At 40.6% G+C, this 22,867-nt stretch overlaps 1 protein-coding gene and 1 long non-coding RNA gene across 3 annotated transcripts in view; one reads left to right on the top strand and one right to left on the bottom strand.

Annotated features, from left to right (window-relative positions):
- SERTAD2 (SERTA domain containing 2) overlaps positions 1 to 22,119 on the bottom strand; it is a 114,759-nt gene extending 92,640 nt beyond the window's left edge. The window contains exon 1 of one of the 2 annotated variants that reach the window (XM_070572508.1): positions 21,376 to 22,119. The gene's annotated coding sequence lies outside the window, so the exon portion shown is untranslated. The remainder of the gene's footprint in view (positions 1 to 21,375) is intronic. The other variant, XM_070572510.1, reaches the window with a different exon arrangement.
- On the top strand, positions 1,519 to 6,005 carry LOC139075538 (uncharacterized). Its single transcript, XR_011526025.1, has 3 exons — positions 1,519 to 1,787; positions 2,658 to 2,766; positions 3,135 to 6,005. It is a non-coding gene; the product is annotated as an uncharacterized lncRNA (long non-coding RNA).
- Positions 22,120 to 22,867: the final 748 nt, after the last annotated feature.

Raw genomic sequence — 22,867 nt, 5'->3', positions numbered from 1 at the left:
AGTCCTCAGCTGAACGGCACTCACGGAACGCTAGCACGCGGGTGACTTGAGCACCGTCAGCTCTTTGGAAATGTACACCAAGGGGTTAAAAGCTCTTAGCAGAGCTTTTATAACAAGGCCCAAGTCATACACGATTTTTTCAGCCAAAACTTCTAGGGACGATGCCTAAAGAAAAATCTGGCACTAACCATCACAATTTGATTTGCTTTTAATCTTTACACTTCAGCTTCTCAGGGATGGGCAGCATTATTCTGAAATGTCCCAAAGTAGCTACAGTTGTCTTTCATACAAACAGAAGGTCACATAAGAAAGGGCTTCTTCACAAATGTTTCCAGAAGACTGAGGCCAAATCTGGGTTGTCCATGAATCTAGCTGTGACATTCTTCGTCTTTTAAATGGCTGAACACTTAGCACAGGGTGCATTTTACCCTCGATTAAGTCCCCCCCACTAGATCCTAAACTACGGCAGGACTGGCTCCAGCACAGGGTGGATGCTCAGGAATGTCTGCTGGACGCTCAGGTCAAATGAGCTCCTATAGCGTCTGTTTAAGGAGGTGAGGTGTCCTTTCTCAAAGAAAGAGCACACTGGTCTACATCTGGGGAAACAGGCCCTAGTCTATGCAACTAACTGGAGTTTCACTTTCCTTATGAAGGAGCTTTACTCCAGATTAAAAAAAAAAAAATGTATATTAAAACTGCACAGTCCCTAAGGTTCATTCTGCACTACCATTCTGAGTCTAAGTAAGAAATAACAAGTCTCCTCTTTTTTTTTATTATTGTTTTATTAACTTCAAAGTCAATCAAGAAGCTGCCCTTGATGATATATATGTTCTTACTGTGAGCAGCATGAACTGGTCACTAAGCTGGATTTGCTGACTGTGGTTTTCTGTGCAGATACCAGAGTGAGAGGTGGGGACGACCACGAAGCTGGATGTTGCCTGAGTGCTGGTTCCCAGCTCGGTGAAGGGAGCGTCAGAGCAGGAGTCAAGAGTCAGGGACTCCAGTCGAAGCTCTGCTGCTTACTAACTGTGTGCCCTTCGACAGGTCACCAACTCTCAGAACTGCGTTTCCTCATTTATAAAGGGGCAGGGCAATGCCTCATGAGGTGGCTGCAGCTGCGGGTGTCAAATAGGATACTGCTCCTGTGAGTACTTATAAACTGCAACGCACCACACAAATCCAGGTGGTGTTATTTGTAACAAATCCGCCAAAAGGGCATTTTTCAACAAACTCTGAAGCATTAAAATAAAAAGATAATGCTTTCACGAAGGGTTAAAAATTAAAATTCTACTTTGTCTTCTGCTCGTATGATATCCACTGTGGAACAGATAGAAAGATAATTACTTAAGAGATAAAATCTAAGCCCAGCTTGGCTCTCCCGCTGCTCTCCCACTGACTTCAGTTATCTCACATCTGTCCTCTGCCCTTACTACGATTTGTTTACAATTACAAACAGCCTCTTGCAGTGAGGAGAAACTCCACTGCTGTTAAATGATAAACTGGGACACTTTCGCCATCAGTTTTTTTAACTTAAAGCTGGGCTGGGCAGACCCCTGCGGCCGTTCCCGTAAGAAGTGGGTGTGGGCTTCCCCCAGGGCAGAGCTGGGGAAGCCCCCCTCCCCGCTGTGCACACTGCATGGGCCACTCACTGCAAAGGCGGCTCAGCTCCCAGGCGGCCCCACACTGGGAGCCCTCACTGCACAGCAGAAGTGAGCGGCTCTGGCCGGCAGCTGTTACTCTCTCCTACTCTCCGTCACTCACAGAAAGAAGCCATAGAGGGTGAGAAGGTAGTGACTTGTTTTCTTTGTTAAAGCAGATTTTATGTATTCCGCCTTTATTCCTTCAACCGGCTGTAATTTTAAAAACTGGCAGTAGCATCTTTTAAAAGCAAAATTACTTTTTCCATTTAATGAAATAAGATGCAAAACAAACAGTCTTTTGGTTCATTTTAAGTTAAGCAATAAAATACGTTTCTTTCACCCCCAAATGCATTTTTTCTCTGGGGTATATTTTAGTCAACTACTGTGTAGATGCTAGCTTACTGAGGTTGTTAATATATTTAACTTCTAATTATCACAGCTTCATTTAAAATTCATTTTTGAGTACCTACTGTGTGCCAAAGTGAGCTTTAGAAAGCAGTTTATTTTTTTTTAATTATACTGGCCTTTTTAATATATAGGGTTTTAACACATTTTCTGTCAGGGGTAAGCAAAATCAACATTAACTTGCATTCCCTAAACATACACTTTAAAATCAGGGAGCTGGCTCAAATTGGGGCATTTGGCAGAGAAGTTAAGGTCCAAGTCATTTACTGTGGATAGTCCACCCATATCTAAACACCCTTCCTGCCTATTATTAATGTCACATTGAAAAACAGAAACAGATTCAGAGTCACAAACAGAAAACCAAGAGTTAGTCACACCATGAAGCACTCCCCAACCATATATGTAACTACAAATCATGGAAGGGAATTGTCCCTTTTCACTTTTTATAACTGCCTGAAAATAAACTAGAAGTGGGCACATGAGAAAGACAACTATTTTATACAACAACAAAGTTATATTTTAACCAGTGGTCCACCTCTCCCCTCCTTCCCAAGACAATTCTGATTTCTAACTAACAGAACAGTCCTTTCGTGTTGTTTTTGTCTCTTCCAGTTAACAACACGAGAGAATTACCATCATTCATCCTCTCAATTTGAGGTAGCTTTCAGAGGCCAAATGAAGAACAGGATCATCTCGTTAATAAATCTTTCCAATTAAGCCGGTGAGTGTAGACTTACTCTAGATTTTTCAAAACGCTCTCTCTGAGGCCTGGGAGTGAGTTACCTTATCATCTAGGGGTTCCCAAATGCAACAAGACTGCATCTGATTTTAACGCACAGATGTCCAGACTGGAAAAAAAACTCATAAATCATCATCCCACACATTTTCAATGGGAGAGGAAGTAAGAGAATTGAACAATTAACAATTACTAAAGAAGTTTTTAGTATATGAAAAGAGAGACAAAACAGTATTTCAAATAAATGTCTGAATTTCAGTCATTGTACCACTTGCTAACTTTTTAATTCTCTGAACTCGAGTTAGCTCATTTCTAAAATAGGAGTAACTACAATTCTTCTCCTCATCACACAGTTTCCTTCTTAGGATTCTGTGTGAAAATTCAAGGATAAATACTTTACAAACAGTTTTAACGGGCGACCCCGGTATTCCTGACATTAAGGAATTTCTCTGCAGTGCATTTATTCCGGTGTGACTGAAGACGACGAAAGCCAGTCACAGGTCGTCAACAGTTCTGCCAACTGAAAATCTCTACAGTGGGTCCGCTACCACGGCCGCATGGGGTGACGTCAGGCTGTTGTTTACAGGAGAAGAAAGGCGGCCAATTCCACCGAGCAGAAGACCGCAGCGGTCAGCCTCCTCCAGCTGCGTGTGAGCAAGAATGGACTCTTTATGTGTGGCGTGTGTGTGCATGCAGCGGTTCACGTGCAGGGCACCAAAACAAGAAAACTGCTCTGTGTGTGCATATTAGCACATACTTTGGGTCTTAAGTTTTCACTCAGAAGACTAATCAAAATAGATCAAAATGCAACTTTCACTTTGGTTACTCTGAAGAAAACAAAACTGTCAGAAACAGCTCAGTTTGATTTTTTAAAAGCATTTTTAAACCAGAACTAATTTTAAACCAATTCTTCTAGTTTTTACAGACTTGTCCTCAACTTCTACAAACATTCACTTAGAAAAAGAATTGCGGAAGATCTATTGCAAAGCATAAGATCTATTCAGACTGCAGGAACCAGGTTTTATAGGAACGACTTCATTTTCAGAGTGGCGGGAGTTGCTTTCTCCTATAAGTTCAGGAAGTAGCAGCATACTCACTCAAGTAGTAACATACTCTAAACGAATCCACTTTGAGCAGATACTTTGTTAAGTTTATTACTATAAAGGAAAGAAAAAATCTGGCTTATTAACATATGCCCATTCATGAAATTTCCTGGCAGAAAGCAACCTTATATTAAATCAAATTTAGCAGGGCAAAAAGAAAATAGCGGCTGCATTCATTATGCTCTTTCTTCGAATATCCATCACCTTCTGGGATAGCAGTCAAATGAGGAATAATATGAGAAGAGATCATGGTTATAACTGGCACTGAAACTTTACTTCAGACAATAAATCTAGTGTAAATCCTAACATTGGAACACTGAAGAAGAGGCACAGGAAATATTTTCAGTACCTGGAAATGTATTTCTTTTGGTCCTGTTGTAAATATATCTGAAAAGGAGAGAAACGAAACTACGGCTCAGTTAGAAAATGAAGTTGAGGGAGAATCCTGAGTTCTAGTTTTGGTTCTGCAGCTGATTATAGTATAATTCTAGGTCAAATACCCAGCCACGATGTGTCTCGTTTTTATTCTCACCTGAGAAATGGGATGATAATAGGAGATATTATTCTCCAACTTTTAGGAGAACATAAGAAAAAAAACATAATGAGTGAAAGTCTTACATAACATTACATCACAGGAACTAGAAAATAATAGAAACACGGGCTGGGAATTCAGCCTGATATTGGCCAACTCCTTTGAGAGGTGGGGAGGAAAACGTGCTAAACAAGTAGGAAGCGTTATTAGCACTTCCTTCATTTTACAGTTAGACATAACAGCAGAATAAAACATACAGCACCAGTTCAACTTTTCCACGGCCGCTTCCAGCAAGTAACATTGGCCACACATTCTTAAACACATCAAGGAACTGGAAGGGCCATCCCTGGGCTCCTCCTTAGCATGAATGTTAAAAAAGTATGCCAGAAAACCTTATAGAAAAATATGGAGGTAGTTTTAGATTATACTTGAAAGCGGCTGTTACCAGTTTCATTCATTTGTGTGGTGAAGGACAGCTAAACACATCACTGCTGATGCAAAACAATGACAACAAAATGGCAGCATGTAGGAACATTAATAGTCTGGCAGTCAGGGATGTTTTAAAAGCACAGGAATTTTACTGATTAAACAGAGCAGTGGTTAGAGCAGAGCTTCACACATCCTGAGCCAGTACAAAGTTGATGAACTTTATTTCTAATTTAAAAGAAATAAAACTTTATGAAAAGTAAAAGAGTCAACTTGTCAGTCAAGGCAATCAGCAAAAGGAATAGTAACAGAAGCTAAATTGATGGTAATCTTCCATGTTTAATACGTTTCCCCATGCAACTTGCTTAAAATTCTAAAATAAACTACTTGGACTTCATTTTTGTTGCTCTTTCTGGCTGTCACACTGACAGGGTCACTATAAAGCAATTATAAATGCACATCAGGAAAATGAGGGCAGGAGAAGAGTAAAAATTTGTAACTGGATTGACCAAGTCCCTGAGTTCCCACCTGACACGTCATGGCTTAACTGCTGCACTCAGGATACCAGAGCATCCTCTGCTGTAACGTGTGCTTTTCAGAAAAGTCATAATATACTTGCTCGCTATGCATTTGCTTCACAAACTGTCTCCTTAGGAGCACAAAGGGTTCTAAGAACTCACTACACTAATGCTCACAAATGACTTCTGAATCATTTCAACTTCAAAGACATACCTAATAAAAGAAAACTCAGTTCCATTTCTGTAACTGACTGAACAGGACAGAACTTCTCTTTGCCAAGAATTTTTTCCTAGTCCTATAAACATGTCTTTTTTCCCTCATCACATAATGGTGTGCTGAGTTTGCACTAATACCTGCATCCCGTATTCAAAAGTTTAAAGATGAGTATTCCACCTCATTTTGTTCTCCTAAGCTAAGAAGTAGGGAAACTGCTAGTTGGAATGTCAACAACTTGAACCAAAAAACAACTTGAAAGCTTTCAAAAGAGTCATTCTCACACCGACAACGCCTATAAGCATACAAACGGCTAATATAAGATGAAGCAGAAGAACGAAAGAAAAGGCTTCCACTTTAAATTTAGGAAATAGGAAATCCATCAAAAAAAAAAACACCTTTCTTATTCGTACAATTACTCAAAAATAAAAGTCACAGTTTCTCCAAAAGAAGTGAAACCTAGGTCATCAGAACAGTCACCAGAGATGACATGAAATGATTAGCAGGTTACACAAATGAACAAAAAGTACCTCTCCTCCATCACCCCCTAACATAGATTCTTTGCCCATCTCCCTGTCCAGTCATCACGGGAAAGCGAAACAAAACAAAAAAGTCTAGTCCAATGCCTTTATGTCTCTATTAGTGACCCTAAATTAGCCCAAATAGAAAATGCTTCACTTTTCATCATACTGTTCTTACGATGCATAAGTACTGCAAAAAACAAAACCAAAAATTCATGACCCATGTCAGTCTAGTGCATGGGTCACTTACCACTCAGTAGTCACTATATTAGTGGTAACGTGAAACGAGTTGCAGTAAAACTCTGCAATACTGCTGAGAAGACAGGAGTATCCCTGAACCACAAAGTTTTCACACTAAGTTAAGAAAGACGGACTGCATCGCTAGCAGAGTCCATGACTTGCTAATAAATAAATCCACAATAAAACTAAATTTATGGCTAATTACTACTTTTCTGACAATCAAATTTTTCAACCATAATACAATTCTAATAGTACCCTTAAACTATCCTTTCTTTTTGTTCAGCTGCAAATTAAAAAAAAAAAAAACTACTTCTGAAAATTCAAGTTGACCAATAAGTGTCCCCAAAGTGCTTCATAACTCAGTCATACAGCATATAGTTAAAGACGCACAAAGTGAATGGTGCAGTGCTTAATACGGCAAAATGGAGCCATGGCCCTAAAATTTCCCCATGGTATTTAGGTCTTTCAGAAATAATAACAAGGGGCCGGCCTGGTGGTGCAGTGGTTAAGTGCGCACGTTCCGCTTCAGCGGCCTGGGGTTCGCTGGTTCGGATCCTGGGTGCGGACATGGCACTGCTTGGCAAGCGATGCTGTGGTAGGCATCCCACATATAAAATATGGGGGCCAGCCCAGTGGTGCAGCAGTTAAGTGCGCACGTTCTGCTTCTTGGCAGCCTGGGGTTCACCGGTTCGGATCCCGGGTGCAGACATGGCACCACGTGGCACCCCATGCTGTGGCAGGTATCCCACATATAAAGTAGAGTAAGATGGACATGGATGTTACCTCAGGGCCAGTCTTCCTCAGCAAAAAGAGGAAGATTGGTAGCAGATGTTAGCTCAGGGCTAATCTTCCTCAAAAGAAAAAAACAAAAAGAAAACCCAAAAATCATTCTCCAAGAATAACCTCTTTTCCAAATACCTTTTTAAAAGCTACTGTAAATATATTTTTCTTAGGTGGGCAACAATTGTTCACTGGTTATGCTGCAATTTACAATCAAAATCAACTCCTTATGAAAAGTGAAAACAATAAATGACCTGAGACAAAGACAGTTTGCCCTTAGAATCCACTCCATACAACTTTAGACCCCGCCCATGAGAAGCTCCAAGAAGAACACAGAAATGACAGAACCGAGAAAGCAGCAAAGACAAAGCTCTGGCAATTACTCTAGCATTAGAGTATGAGTCCTGGGTCCTAAGAGGTAGATGACGCACTGCTCTCCAGCCCACCATCACCTGGACCTTTGTTCCATTCTCTCAAGGAGACTAAAAAGTAGGGGCAAGAAGCACAGTTGAAACATTTCTTAACAGGAAAGTAAAAAAGAAGGTGAGTCACGGCCAAATGCTTAGCCTTGATTGGTTTTTACCTGCCTGACTGAGAGTCTGAGGACAGGAACACATCCTGACCCAACTACTGACCCCACAATCAGTATGGCCAACGGTACAGCTACGAGCAAATGCTCCCCACATACGACTCTTCACATTACCGCAAAGCCAGCCTTATTCTATTTAGGAAATTTAATGTTACTTTGAGCTTTTGGATCTTGATCTTTGCTTTCTTTTCATTTCTTTTTTTAACATTGGGCAGTGGAAATAAAAACACAATCTAGTATTAGACGGGAAACAACAGCCATTTCACTTTTCATTTCAGCCTCTCAGCCACTGGTAGCAAACCTTAGCTAAACAGTAAAAGCGTTTGTTACACAACAAAGGGAATCTTGTCCACAAAACTTTCCTGCAAGGTACTAAAATTAAAAATTTGCCCAAACAAAACCAAGCTTCACAAGCTATAATCACATGTCACCCTTTTTAAAAATAACCAATAACACTTCAAGGAAACACAATACAAATTTCAAACTTTTTCTTTTTTCAAGACTCTAGCTAGCACTTTTAACAAAAACTATAGCCACAATGTCCCTTCTCTGGCTTCTTTGATAAAATTACAATTGATTTCAGAGTTGTGCTTGCACTGTGCTGCTGCGTAATCGAGCGTTCGCAGAACCCTCAGTTGAGACGTATAAGAAACGTCAACACACGGCAACGATTCACGTCAGCGGAAGCCGTGAATTATGGATGCACCCACTCAAAATCTGAGTATTTTCAGTATTCACAGAGCTTAATAGATCAATAGATACCTTGTCAATACTAAATCTAAAGATGAAAGATAAAGTAAAAAAACCGTAAGTGAAAAGGAACAAGCCAAGGATCAGCATTTTCCCAGTCAACAGAGACGCCAGACTTTTGACCTTCCATTCCCTTGCCAGGGAGGCTGGCAGGAATGAAATATTCTACTTGAGGGGTCAAGAAGGATCGACAGCTCTCCTTCAAGAGTGATCCCAGGGGCCAGCAGTGGTTAAGATTGCACCTTCCACTTCAGTGGCCCAGGGTTTGCCAGTTCGGATTCCGGGTGTGGACATGGCACCTCTTGTCAAGCCGTGCTGTGGTAGGCGTCCCACATATAAAATAGAGGAAGATGGGCACACATGTCAGCTCAGGGCCAGTCTTCCTCAGCAAAAAAAGGAAGATTGGCAACAGATGTTAGCTCAGGGCTAATCTTCCTCAAAAAAAAATGTGATCCCATCCTTTAGGAAGAAAATTCAAAAGGAAAAGGCGAAGATCTTCCTACGTGACTGGGCTGCGACAATTTTGCAGGACTTTGCAGGTGTCTCAGGAGTGCTTTAGAAATGCCAAAGGGGAAAAAATATGACAATCCTTCCCTAGATACTTGGGAAAGGGCATGCCTGAGCAAAGACCCCCCTCCCCGTGAACACAAACACTGGAAAACACGCTTTGGAAGATGCCTTTCTCATGGTGGGTGAGAGAGGGTTCAAGACCAAACAATCCAAAAAAGATTTGCTGGCAAATTAGATACAATTCTTTTTAGAAACTAACTTCTAGAGAAACCAGAGCAGCTACACTATCACGGTAAGCCTAGATTTTCCCTAAGTATCAAAGACCTGGTCTATCCTGGACAAATAAGATACTATATTGCATACATAGCATTTTATTTTGCTGAGTTTTTCACAAGTTATGGTGCATTTCTTTTAATAAAAGGGGTAAAATCTATTTCAACTCTGTTGATTTTACGGATAGTGAAATTTAAAGAGATTTTTGTTCACACTTGATCTAGATCTTGATAAATATGTACACGCTGGTGACGTTTCCCTTCCCTGGCTTTGGAATGATACCAAGTGAAGCTCAAATATATAATAAAAAATAGGATGGGCCAAGATAGGTTAATGGAGGGTATCTGGCCACCCTCAATGCTCACGTAAAACTCTATGCCCTAGATACTGAGGTGAGAGGACAGGTAAGAGCAGTTAAGGGAGAGGTGCTGACATGTGCTTACTAGTACGGAGTGTGGCTGTGTCAAAGGAAGACAGAATTTCCTGTAAGATGGAAAGGAGAGAAGAAAAAATAGGGATTAGCATTTATTAAACATCAGCTTTGTGTTTACTGCCTTACCTATTTTATATCAGTTAAGAATCACACAGGTAGCTATCACCGAGCCCATTTTACAGCAAAGAAAACAGAGGCTTAGAGAAGAGTAATAAGCACCGTTAGTGGTAAACCCAACATCCATTCCTCCCTTCCTCTCCCTAAGAGAACCCCATCCCCAGGTCACTGGTCCAGACATGGGCAGAAATGCCCAATCAGACAGAAAGACAGACAGTCCATGCCTGTGGAGAGGTTTCTGACTTCCTCTGGACACCAAAATGTGTGGATGTGAACCAGCTTGGGGAAGGAGCCAAAACAAGCTGGAGCCAACAAGGAGTCTGGCACAGCACAAAGATGCGAAGAACCTGAGCTACAGAACTGACCGACCCTGGAGCCTGCCCTACCTCCGGATTTGTTGTGAAATAATAAGTTTCCTGATGATTCCAGCGAGCCTGAGGGTGGTTTCTGAAAGTATCCTAACTGATACAGGAATTTCACTTCTCCAAGGTCACCTGCAGTAAATGGCAGAGGATGTATATGAACCAACATCGTTCTGGCTTGAAACTGGGCTTTTTCCACTAAACCACACTGTGGCATGAACTTTGATAAACATTTTTTCTCATGATATGATCATGAGATGTTAGAGCTAGAAAGCATCTTACCTCACCATACATAAGAAAATGCATTTACCTCACAAAAATGTTTGAAGTAGTGGCCTTACCTGCAAACACAGAGAAGAAACACATCTTTAGCAAAAATTCCCAGAATTTCATATTCTGCAGAACTTCTCACTTCATATGCATTTAATTTTTAGCAGAATGTGAATGCATACACCTTTAATAAATGGAATTGAGCTCTTGAAAAGCATCCCAAAGTTGTTACTAATTTTCTTAGGTGTGATAATGGTATTGCGGTTATGTAGGAGTGTCCTTATTCTCAGGGGATGCTTACTGAAGTATTTAATGGTAAAGAGTCATGATGTCTGAAACTTACTTTCACGTGGTCCAAAAACGTATAAAGAAAGAGAGAGAAAGTCATAAAGCCAATACAGCAAAAGGTTATTACTGAATCTAGGCAGAGGGAATATGGGTGTTTGCTGAATTATTCTTTCAAGTTTACTATATGTTTGAAAAATTTTACAATTTAAAGTTTGGCTGTGGGGGAATATGGTGTGGGAGGCAGCACTGAGGAGCAGTTTCAGTTACCCATGGTCAACTGCAGTACCAAAAATATTAAATGGAAAATTCCAGAAATAAGCAAATATAAATTTTAAACTTAAAAGTTTTAAATTGCTCGCTGTTCTGAGTGGCATGATGGAATCTCAAGGCTTCCCTCTCTGTCCCGCCTGGGATCTGAATCATCCCTTTGTCCAGCTTGTCCACGCTGTCTATGCTACCTGCCTGTTAGTCACTTAGTAACCCTCTGATTATCAGATCGACTGTCACAGTATCACAGTGCTTGTGTTCAAGTGATCCTTTTTTTACTTAATGATGGCCCCAAAGCACAAGACCGGTGATGCTGGCAATTCGGATATGCCAAAGAGAAATTATTGTTGTTAATCTTTTACTGTGCCTAATTTATAAATTAAGCTTTATCATAGGTATGTATGTATGGGAAAAAACACGGTATGTATGGGGTTCAGTACTATCTGCCATTTCAGGCATCCCCTTAGGGTCTTGGAACGTATGCCCCGCAGGTAAGAGGGGACTACTGTACAGTGTGGCTATGCATTAGAATAACCTGCGGACTTTTAAAAACACTGAGGCCGGGGCCTCACCCTGACTGGTGGCCTAGGCACAGGTAATTCCAATGTGTCCTGCTGGTATGACAGAAAGAGCTTGAGCTGTACAGTCACAGCTCATTAAGACTCTGACAGTCTCAATTCCATAAAGACAACTCTGAACATTTTTCTAGACATTTTTTTAATTCATGTAAAATTGCTAGTGTTTTAAACTTGACGTAAGCATTAATTCCAACAATAAAGAAATTTCCCCGAAACATACACTGGGTGACACAAGGAATACTCAATTAATATTAAACCATCGCTTAAACAAACATCTATTAAGCCCTGTGTGCTGTGCTCAAGACACAGGAGCAAGAAGAATGCAACAGACTTAGTTCCTCCCTACACAGATCTGTTCATGGAGTCGATGGCCCAACATGCCAAAATTTAATTTACAAAAATGCAAAAAAAAACCCCAACAATATTTAAGGAGGAGCATTAAGCCATTTAACCTCATTAAAAAAAAAAAAAAAAAGTCTTACTAAATCATGCTCTTTACTCCACGCCAAAGATGAGTCATAATCTGTTAAACCATAAGGAAAGGACGATTCCTTGAAAAATACACAACTCCAATTCTCTAAATTCAAATTTGTGCAAATTACTTAAAGATACTCCAGTGAGCCTTACATATGGAAAAAAGCTCTCTAAGGTCCTATATCTAAATTTCAGCTGGCGTATGGGCCTCCTCTGTTCTATTAGTCTTTCTAAAAACATGTGTGTCTGGGGTACGGGTTAGAGGTGAATAAATGGTAGATAAAATAAAATAGAGAAATAAAAAATACATGACAAACCTTAAAAATATAATTCTTATAACAGAGATTTTATTTTGAAAATACACCTTACAACCTACATGGCTTTTTTAAAAAAAAAAAACTTTACAAATATATAATAAATGCATATGTTTAAAATGTATAATTTGGTAAGTTTTGACATATGTATATACCCTTGAAACCATCACAGCAATCAAGATAATGAACATAACTATCCTAGGTGGCCTTCTGAATCAAATAGATGTGAGATGATTCTACCACAGACACAGTTTTCAGCAAAAGAAACTCTTCATAGAAACTGTCATTTAAGAAAACAAAGAAGCCGCCACACAAATGTCCAAATACTTTCATCAACAGATAAAATAAACATTGAGGCTGCAGATTTATTTGCCCTAATTTAAATCTAAGAGACAAGCATACTTTGTGTTAGTCTATCTTAGATTTAAGTCCAAATAAACAAACAAATGCACTCTAAAAAGAAAGAGATTCTTAATATTTTCGAACATCCAGGAAAATGAAAACAAAAGCCACAGTCGCACAGCATTACGTCTGAGAACTTACACACACACACATCAGGAATTTTGGCTAATTCCAAAACAAAACAATTTAGAAAGATTATACCTACATATTATAGCAACATATACAGACTTCCCAATTTGGCAGATTAGGCCCAGAGCACGCCCATCTCACAGGCAGGGCCGCTCCAGGCAAAACTGAGGAAGAGGGTGTCTTCAGTAACGGTCAAAAGTGTCCAACTCTACTTCTTTCCTCCCCTTTCAGTGTTTCTTCCATTTTTCGGTGAACTCCCCTTGTCCACAGGGCCCTCATCGATGTTCCAGGCCTCCCAAAGCTATGGAATAATTTTTGTCTTCAAGAACCTAAACCATATCCACGGTGTGCCCATGCCTTCTATTCTCAGGCTGAGAGTTTCTGCTTCCCACAGGGCTAGGTAGCAAATGTAATAATTGGCTAAGACGTGTGCTCCATTCCCTTTCCCTTCCCTCTCGCCCTGAGCGGTTGCAGTAGCTGTCCTTAGGTGCCTAAGGCACAAAGAAGGCCTGCTAACCATCTTTGCCTAAACTTAAGAGGAAAGATTGCGCACCCAGGGCCTCCAGAAGGCAAGTCCATTTGACCTAGGACTAAGTTTACTGTACGGCCTACACCAGACTTCCCATCAAGCTAAATGCCACATTGCCTAATACAGGAGATTTAATTGTCGTGTGGAGATCTTCTGTCTCCTCAACTCGACTCTATGGACAGGTGCCATGTCTTATTAGTCTCTGAATCCCCTAAGCACGTGGGACATGTATTAAATATTTACAAATAAACATAAAATAATTAATGAAAATCTTTATATTGTATTATATCATATTAATGCTATTTTACTGCAAAAACACTTAGTAGACCTACTTTAATATTTGAGGTGGAAATGTACAGTAAGGGTTTTTGTTTGTTTAGGAACTTACATAGTCTTTACAATCGTAGAAACAAAAAATTAGTTCTTTATGTACACTAGACAAAGCAAACTTAAGATGTTCTTGTTAATTGTGCAATATAGCTGAGATGACTATGTTTCCATTGTGCAATTTTCAGTATTACACATTTTTTTCATGCTCTATCACAAGGAAAGCAAAGAGAGAAAACAACTTAAGACATACAAAGAAAGCCTAGAAATTTCAGACCATGTCCACTGTAAGGCTTCCCGGGGTTCATAAAATGATGACAATTTCATAAGTTCTGGTGGAAACATCCAGCAACATTATAGGTTTTTAATATTTCAACTCAAACTCAAGCAGAAAGTATCCATTCAAATGGGGTTTGTTTAAAGATTTAGGATTCCTTTTACACCAAGTCAAAGGACATAAAATCCATATGAAGAAATCTTACTTTTTTTTATAACATGATTACACAATGTTTAGTTATGACTACTCCAAACAGTAGATAACAAACTCTATACACCAAAATAGTTTGGAACGTAACTTCCACAAGGACAGGAATGTCTGTCTCTTTCCTTCACTGCTGTAATATATGAGCCTAGTAAGAGTAACTGGCACACAGTAAGTGCTCAGTAAGTATCTGTTGAAAGAATTAAATGAATGAATGAATGAATGGAAGCCAGGAATGGAATGCAGGTGTGCAAAAAAAAAAGATCATGCTCCTTCCATGAGGCGTAGATTTTCTAAAGTAAAAGTTCTGAAAAATCTCTTATTTAACCAACTCCAAAATGCTGTTCATCTAATTTATATTTGAATTGTTTAAATAAAAAGTCACAATGGACTGTTTGTTTTCTAAACCAAAAGGAGGATTCATTTTGTTTAATCAAATTGAAAGGTTTTCTACTACTGATGTCTAAACAATGTTAGGTATTTTGAGAAGCTATTAAAACACTCTCTCCAAATCAATGGATTTTAGTCCTTAGGAAAACTTTGTACTTGATGGATTTTTATGTAAATCTTTTTTGTCTAAAAATACATATTCATTTTCATACCTTTTGATTTTCTGGGTGAAAAGAACGCTTAAAATCAAAACAAAAGTTAACTCAAAGGGATACATTTCATTTGAGTTGAAGCCATGGAAGACAATAAAACTGATGGTTACTTCACCAGGAATCATTAATCATTCAACAAGGGTGAACCCTGGAAAACCTCATCGTGGACATGGTCTGATGTTTGGTTGGGTTTTAAGGCATTAAAAACAAAACAAAGGAGCTGCTCTTCATGTCTAATGTGATGCTCTCAAGCCAGCCACTCCCCACATGGTCAGGTGGCTATGATCTTTGCTGAAACAGCCTCCAGAACTCGCCAAGGCACCGGGCGCTAAGCAAAACAAAGCTTGTATGTTTGAGATGTTTCAAGGTGATGTGGACAGAAAAAATTTTGTGGGCATCCCCCCCATAAAAGAGATGAGCAGAAAAGCAGTAAATAATAGACACTTCACAGTTTTCCATTTTCACTACTTCACAGAAGCAAAAACTTGGTTTTAGGTTTACAAAATGGCCCCTTACATTTTGTGTAGATAAGATACCAGAGAGCTCATCTTCTGAGATAAGGCAAAGCAAATTTTCTATATAGTAAGCATTTGCCTCAGTCCCATAAAAGCAGACTGAAATAAATGAAAACCTCTACTCCATACTTTATACAGGGACAAAGGCAAAAGAAAGCTAAAGAAAAAAACCTGCTGTGATCAAGGAAAAAGGATATCGATGTGAAAAGTAGAGCAAAATAGGCAAGATGCTGCACTAAAAGAAAGACACACACACGTGGAACTATTAAGAAAACTGAAAAACAATGGCAGAACAAAGCGAAGAGGATTGTGAAAAATAGATAAAGTTTAAATTAAAAGTGAACTGTTTTGGTCATTTTATTTAATATGTTAAAAGTAAACATTCAATATACCAAAGAGTTACACATACCACCACACAAGACATTATAAACATCAATGTAGACTTTAAATTCGAAAGTAGGGAAGAAAGCTGATCGTTTCAAGTTTCCATCAGTTGGCTGTCGCACAATAAGGACAAAAGGACAATATATTTTTAAAAGTTGCTTTCTGCTTAGCAACCTCACGTTTGAGGATCGCTGTTTGTGATCCTTAATGTTAGTTGAAATAAATAGTATTTCTTTGTATGTCCCACTTGTTTTAATAGGTCTTACTCTGCGTACACGAGATTTCATCTCCACTTAAGCGAGTAACAGTGAAGTTGTGACAACTCTTGTGATAATAACCAAAGAGGTGAAGCTGAATTCAAAGAAACTTATACAATGTGCTAACTCTCAGCTTTCAACTTTTAAAGACTCCTAACTCACTTTTAGGGACAAGAGGAAAAAAATAGTTTCTTAAAATAAAGTCTTTCAACATGCATCTTCACTTGCCTTCCTAAATAAAAGATTAGATGGAAGAAATTAAATTCTCCAAGCTGCTATATTCTGACATGTGCACATCTCACTGCATTCAAGGTACAAAACAAATGAGCATAAGGAAGGGTCCTATAGCCAAGTAATCCTTTTGAAATTTAAAAGTAAATAATATGATTAATTTTTCTCTTTGCATATACTTCTAACGGAATCCGATATATCTGGACATGTTTTCCTGCAACACAAGTGCAAGTTTTACAAGCTTTAACTTAGTAAAATGCATTATCTCCTAGATACATAGTTTGTTCTTACAACATCAACATCTGCTATAACCCAGGATGTACCAAAACTCAGTGTTAACATTTAAAACCCCATTCAATTCAACCAAAGTTCCTTGACTCTTTTAAAGATACTTTACACATTTTTGTGAACATATCAATTAGAGGTCTCTTCAAATATAAAGTTAAAAGCAAAAATGCCCTTCAGACAAAAGATCTAAAAAGTCACAATCTTAAAATAATGATAAACAAATATCCATTTCTAAATGTGAATGTCTACCTTGTATTCGCTTGCATTTTGTCCTTCTCCAATGCTTTTAAAAAGCACTTACAGCATACCCCTACAAGGTCCTCTGTGAGTGAGGGCAGGGTAACTGCCTCTCTCTTCCCACTGAAAGGATAAGACCACGGGGAGTCCTGGAGGTTAAGTGTAACGTTTAAGTCACGTGCCAAACTGCAGCATCACTCAGTCTAGAACCCCATGGATCTTAATTCTAAGTTTATGTCAATAGACAACGCATACATTATTTTCCTCTCCTTTTGATCACTGGCAGAGTATAGATAGTAATCCATTTTCTTAATGTTAGAAGACAAGGATAGAAATCACAAGCCCTAAAGATTATTTCTAGCCTCTTTCCTCTTCTTTCCAAACAATTCTTCATCAGAAACATTGCTTTTTTTAAAAGTTGGAGATATCATATACATCTGTAAAATATTAATAAACACTTGAATGTCTTCACAAAAATGTTAAATGAAAAACTGAGCTGTGAGCGACAGAAACAATGTCACGCTGAAATGTGTCAAGTGAAAAGTAAGTGACCTTCCATCTTACAAACCAGACACCAAGCATAGTTTCTAAGTGCCTATAAGTTAATTTTTTAAAATTTCATTTTAGATTGGCTGCTTTAAAAGTATAGGAACAGGGGCTGGGCCAGTGGCACAGTGGTTAAGTTCACACGTTCCACTTTAGTAGCCCAGGGTCTGCCAGTTCGGACCCCGGGTGTGGACTTACGTGCTGCTTGACATGCCATGGTGTGGCAGCACCCCACATATAAAGTAGAGGAAGATGGGCATGGAAGTTAGCTCAGGGCCAGTCTTCCTCAGTGGAAAAAAAAAAAAAAAAAGAGGCAAACTGGCAGCACATGTTAGCTCAGGGCTAATCTCCCTCAAAAAACATTTTTAAAAAAAGTATAGGAACAGAAAAGGGCAAGTTTTCTCAATTAATTGTTTTAGCCAATAAAAATGAATATATTCAACTGAATTGGGTAACTGATGATTAGGTTGAACAAAGGATTATGTATACAAAATTATCCACATTGTAGTAGATAGTTCACATATTTGAAAAGTTTTAACAATGTTATAAACACTGTAACACTTCTGACCAGATTAATATTCAGATTTCATTACTGAGAATATCTCTTTCATGAAAGATATTTCTTGCATTTCATAATTTCAGAGGTCATAGTAATTAAACTGGATTTTATTGACAAGTAAAACGGACCAATTCTACAAATGAAGCAGGTGCTGGGCCCCATCAATTTTGCTTATTTAAAAAAATATATTCCTTGGGGCCAGCCCCATGGTCTAGTGGTTTAATTCTGTGCACTCCACTTGGGCAGTCCAGGTTCAGTTCCTGAGCATGGACCTATACCACTAGTACGCAGCATGCTGTGGCGGGGACCCACATACAAAATAGAGGAAGACTGGCATGTATGTTAGCTCAGGGGAAATCTTCCTCAAGTAAAAAGAGGAAAACTGGCAACAGATGTTAGCTCAGGGTGAATCTTCCTCAGCAAAAAAAATAAATAAATAAATAAATATATATATATATATATATATATATATATATATATATATATATATATATATTCCTCAATTGTGTAATGTCTATTAAGTATGCAGTGAAGTTTAAAGTTTGTTTTATTTACTAATTACACATACTCCTTTATGATTCCTATTACACAATTTACTACAGCCATTTCAAAAGCTAATTATTTATTAAGACTGCCCAAGAGAAAGAGTTTCACTCTTGAATGAAAAGAGAAACAAAGTGGGCTGGCCCAGTGGCGCAGCGGTTAAGTTCGCATGTTCTGCTTTGGCAGCCTGGGGTTCGCCGGTTCAGATCCCCAAGGTGGACGTGGCACTGCTTGGCAAGCAATGCTGTGGTAGGCGTCCCACATATAAAGTAGAGGAAGATGGGCACAGATGTTAGCTCAGGGCTAATCTTCCTCAAAAAAAAAAAAAAAAAGAGAGAAATAAAGCTTTTATTTTCACAGTGTTAGTTTGACAAATTCTCTTTATTATTTTTAATTCTGAAGCTGTTAATAACATCTCATCATCATTTGGGACATTCAAAATCTAATCTGTATTATTCATATTACCTATAACAACATCCAACTTAGTGACAGATAGTTTGGGAGTGAGAAAGTCTTACAATAAAAAATGGACATTTCAGGTACCAAAGAAAGATATCTGATCTGTACTTTTCAGACTATTTTAAGTTTAATCTTCAAAATGAAAACTATTTTCTTCATGAAACATAAGTTATACTGTAATTCCCCTCATTTACTCTCTATTTACAAAAAATAATAGTTGAGAACGTAAAAGTTCAACTCAACAATACAAATAATATTATTCTCCACAATATCACTTACAGTGTCATTCAACTACTCATAAACTTAAGAATAACATTATTTAATTCATTCCACAACATTAATTAAGCTTCTTTATGTACCAGGCCCTCTGCTCGGCACAGGAGATTAAATTATGAATGAAACACTACTCTTACCATCAAAGAGCTTTCCGTTTAGTAGAGGAGAAAATCACAGATAACAGCAAAGGTGTGACGGAGATCATTATAATACAGGTATGTATATTCTATCATGCAAGTTTAAACGAAAGAGCGACCAACTCAACTCATCCAACAACTAAATTTCAGAAAGACTCATATAAATTCTCGTTTAAAAGTATAAATCAAACATCACGAACATTGATAAGAATTCTGCTTCTTTTGACAGCAATAATTCTTTATCTTTACATAAAATTTACTTCTAAAAAATAGTCACCCATGTTCCAAGACATACAAGGAGTATGAGAGAGAATTAAACTTGAAAAGATGTACCAAACATTAGGCAAGATCTTTGCATATATTAACTCATTCCACCCTCACAACAACCCTATGAAGTAAGTGCTTCTGTGATTCTCCTTTTACAGATGAGGAATCTGAGGTTAACTTGCCCAGGGTCACAAAGACAGCAAGAAGCAATGCTGGGACTTGAACCGACAGGATCTGGTTCTAGAGGCCCCACTCGTACTCACTACACTAGACGTCCTCTCTGAGGATGGTGATGATGATGGAGCAGCTAACACCAAGTGCTCTGTGACTTGCATTCTCATTTATTCTTACAGCTACCCTTTGAGGAAAAGCCATCCTTCCCATTTACAGGAGAAAACCAGCAGAGGCCAGGTCAGCTAGCCATGGAAGGCTGGCGGCAAGATTCAAATGCAGGCAGTATGGCTCCCCTGTGCTAGGAGGCCTCTCAGTGATTCAGTCTTCCACTCACAAAAAAGGCCACATGATGAAATTTATTAGACAATTCAAAAAGGGTTTGTATAAGTCTTCCTGAAACACTTTGCAAGGTTTGGGGGCTTATGGCAGGCATTTCTCTACAACAGCACGTACATTTGAGTCAACTTTACTACTCTGGGCTGATCATAAACACATTTCTGCTCTTTAAAAGGAAATCTTTCTGTCGAAACTTGGCAGATTTCAGTAAAGGAACACTCTATTCTTTAAAATTAAATTTAGTAACAACTTATTCTGGTTAGTCTGAAAGAGAAGAAGAGAATCAGCTACTAAGAGGCCTTTCCTGTACTTTAATATTTCAAAACATGTTTGGCTTGGCCTAATTTGAATCTTGTGGACAACTAGACCAGAACTTGATTCAAAGAGTAAGACCATTTTAAATAGGCTGAATTCTCAAAAGTGACCTCAGAAGCCGATTCAGAGTCATTATTTCTTACAATTTTTACTTTTATCTCAAAATAAATATTAAAGATGCATAAGGCAGGATTCTTATAAAGCATACATGGGCAAGTATGCGTACTTTTGAGCTACCAACAACGAAGACACTAAATTAAAATTTTATAAAATTCTGTAGCATGACATTAAGAGCAATCAAGTATACAAAAGAGGGATATCAGAAGAAGAAGAAAATGCATATTTATCCTTAACACACCCCACTGTGCCCAGTGACTGGGAAATAAAAAAATTCTGTGTTGTAATTTCTCGCCAGAATAGAGGGGAGCTAAAGATGAAGTGTCAAGCTGCATTTCCATCTTACCGTGCTTCCTTCCAACAGGTTCAAAGACTTCATAAGCTTTACTTCTCTACGGAATTCGTATTTTTTTCAAAAGGAATCCTATAAAACTATTTTAAAATAGAAATAGCAAGCCATGCCACGAGGCAACCTGCCTTCCCTTGCTCTATCACCACACATTCAAATTAGAAATACCTTTGGCTTTGCCTTTGTTGAATAAAAGTTTAACTTGGATTTGGAGGAAAATGTACCCATCAGCCTTTTTACACTTTCTGCAGGTCACAGTCCATCAGATCACATCGCTGACTATTACCGCTCACTAAGCATCCTACAGACAGAAAGCATGCCATTACCGCTCATTTTATACGCGTTATAATGCCCCGATGGTGGAAGTCTGGCAGTACCTAGAAATACAGCAAGGCTGGTGAATAAGGAGTCGAGGGGCGGGGGAAGAGAGAGCGAGAGAGGGAGGGAGGCAGTCGCCACCTCAAATCCACGCCGGACCAGGAACCTCCAGCCCACAACGTGATCCCTGCCCTCCCCAAAGTGGACCAGCTACACCATTTTCCCAGAAACCCACCAAAACCCATCACGGTACTCACCTTTCTGCGAAGAAGTCGGCACCGGGTCCAGCTCCGAGACGGGTCGGGGTGGCAGCGAGGGAGGGGACGTCTGGACTGTGGGCGGGGGGTGTCGGTGCGTCACTCGAGCGCAGGACGGTGAGTTCGAGGGGTGGGAGCGGAGAGGAGCGGGGAAATCGAGTCACCGCCGAAAAAGGAGGGGAGTGGAGAGCCCCCTCTCTAAAATAAACCCACCGGCCCCTGCGACCTCCTGCCCCAGGGAGGGAAAATAAAATCAGGGGAAATAATAGACTGACAAATCTCTAAAACGCCGAGAAGCGAGGAACAGACTTTAATTTTAAAGGGGGGAAATTGAGCGAGGGCTGGAAGGGAGACAGAGAGAAGTGGCTCTCGGTCTATCCCATGCCTTTGCAGTCCCCGAGCGGAGGAGGAGGCTGGCTGAGGGGAAGTTGCAGCGGCTCCTGAGGAGGAGGAGGAGGTTACACCGTAACAAGTACAGACAGACAGCCATGGATCAGAGGGGCGCTGCGAGCAGGGGCGGCCGCGGCGGGGCGAGCAGCGCGGCGGCAGCACCGCCTGCTCTGCTCGCTCAAGACATTTAATTGGATTGATGGGTTGTGCAGTGACTCACAGACTTTACAGAGTCGTACAGCAGTCCCCGCCCAGCTGGACAGGGGAGATGCGGCGGGGAAGGGCGGGGAAAGGGGGCCGTGGAAGAGCCGGCAGGGAAGGAGGCGACTGAGAGGGCGAGGCGTTGGGGGGGGCGGGGAGCGGCGCGGTGTCACCCAATGGCGAAGCCCGCCGCCTCGACGGGCGTGGGCGTCGGCCAATGACGGCGCGGCTCGATAGGCGGCTGGCTTCGCCCCTGGCCCAATGAGTCTTCTAAGGACACTGCCGCGAAGCGGGCGGGGGAAGTGGAGTGGGGGGTGGGGAGAGGTGGGTGGACGTTGAAGTGGGGGGTGGAGGGAAAGATGAGGCGCCGGAGACCGGCGGAGTCACTCTGCCCTCCTCGCTCCAGAAGTGCGCCTTCCGCCAATCCGAGGGCCGCGTGGGGGTGATGGACGCAAGCCTGTGGCCAATGAGGAGGAGAAGATACCGCAGCGAGCCAGAGGGGAAGGAGTGGGCGGGCCAACGCCCTCCCCTCCCTCCGGCGGCCGGGTCCTCCCTCCCGCCCTGTTCGGGTCAGTCACGCAAATAACAGTGTGAGGGCTGGGGCCGCGCGGGAGGGGGGCGGAGGGGCCGCGCTGCTGGCGGCGTGACAGCGATAGGGACTGGCTGTGCTGCCGACTCCGCGCCGGCAGGAGGAGGCGGCGGCGGAGGCTGGCTCCTTACTCAGCTTGCAGGCGGCTGCTCAGCTCCGCCTTGCGCTGCCGGGGAGCCCCTTCGGCCAAACCCCGCTCGCGAGGGGCAACCGGATTCGGAGTGAATCAGACCAAAACTTTGCCCCACGCCGGTGCAGTGCCCACTCTCGGAGACAGCTCCGTGTGACGTCCTCTGGGGCTGTGCTGAGGCT

This window comes from Equus przewalskii, chromosome 14, assembly GCF_037783145.1.
Source record: "Equus przewalskii isolate Varuska chromosome 14, EquPr2, whole genome shotgun sequence".
Classification (NCBI taxonomy): domain Eukaryota; kingdom Metazoa; phylum Chordata; class Mammalia; order Perissodactyla; family Equidae; genus Equus; species Equus przewalskii.
Note: the sequence above shows the minus strand (reverse complement) of the source record. Positions and strands in the feature narration are given on the sequence as shown.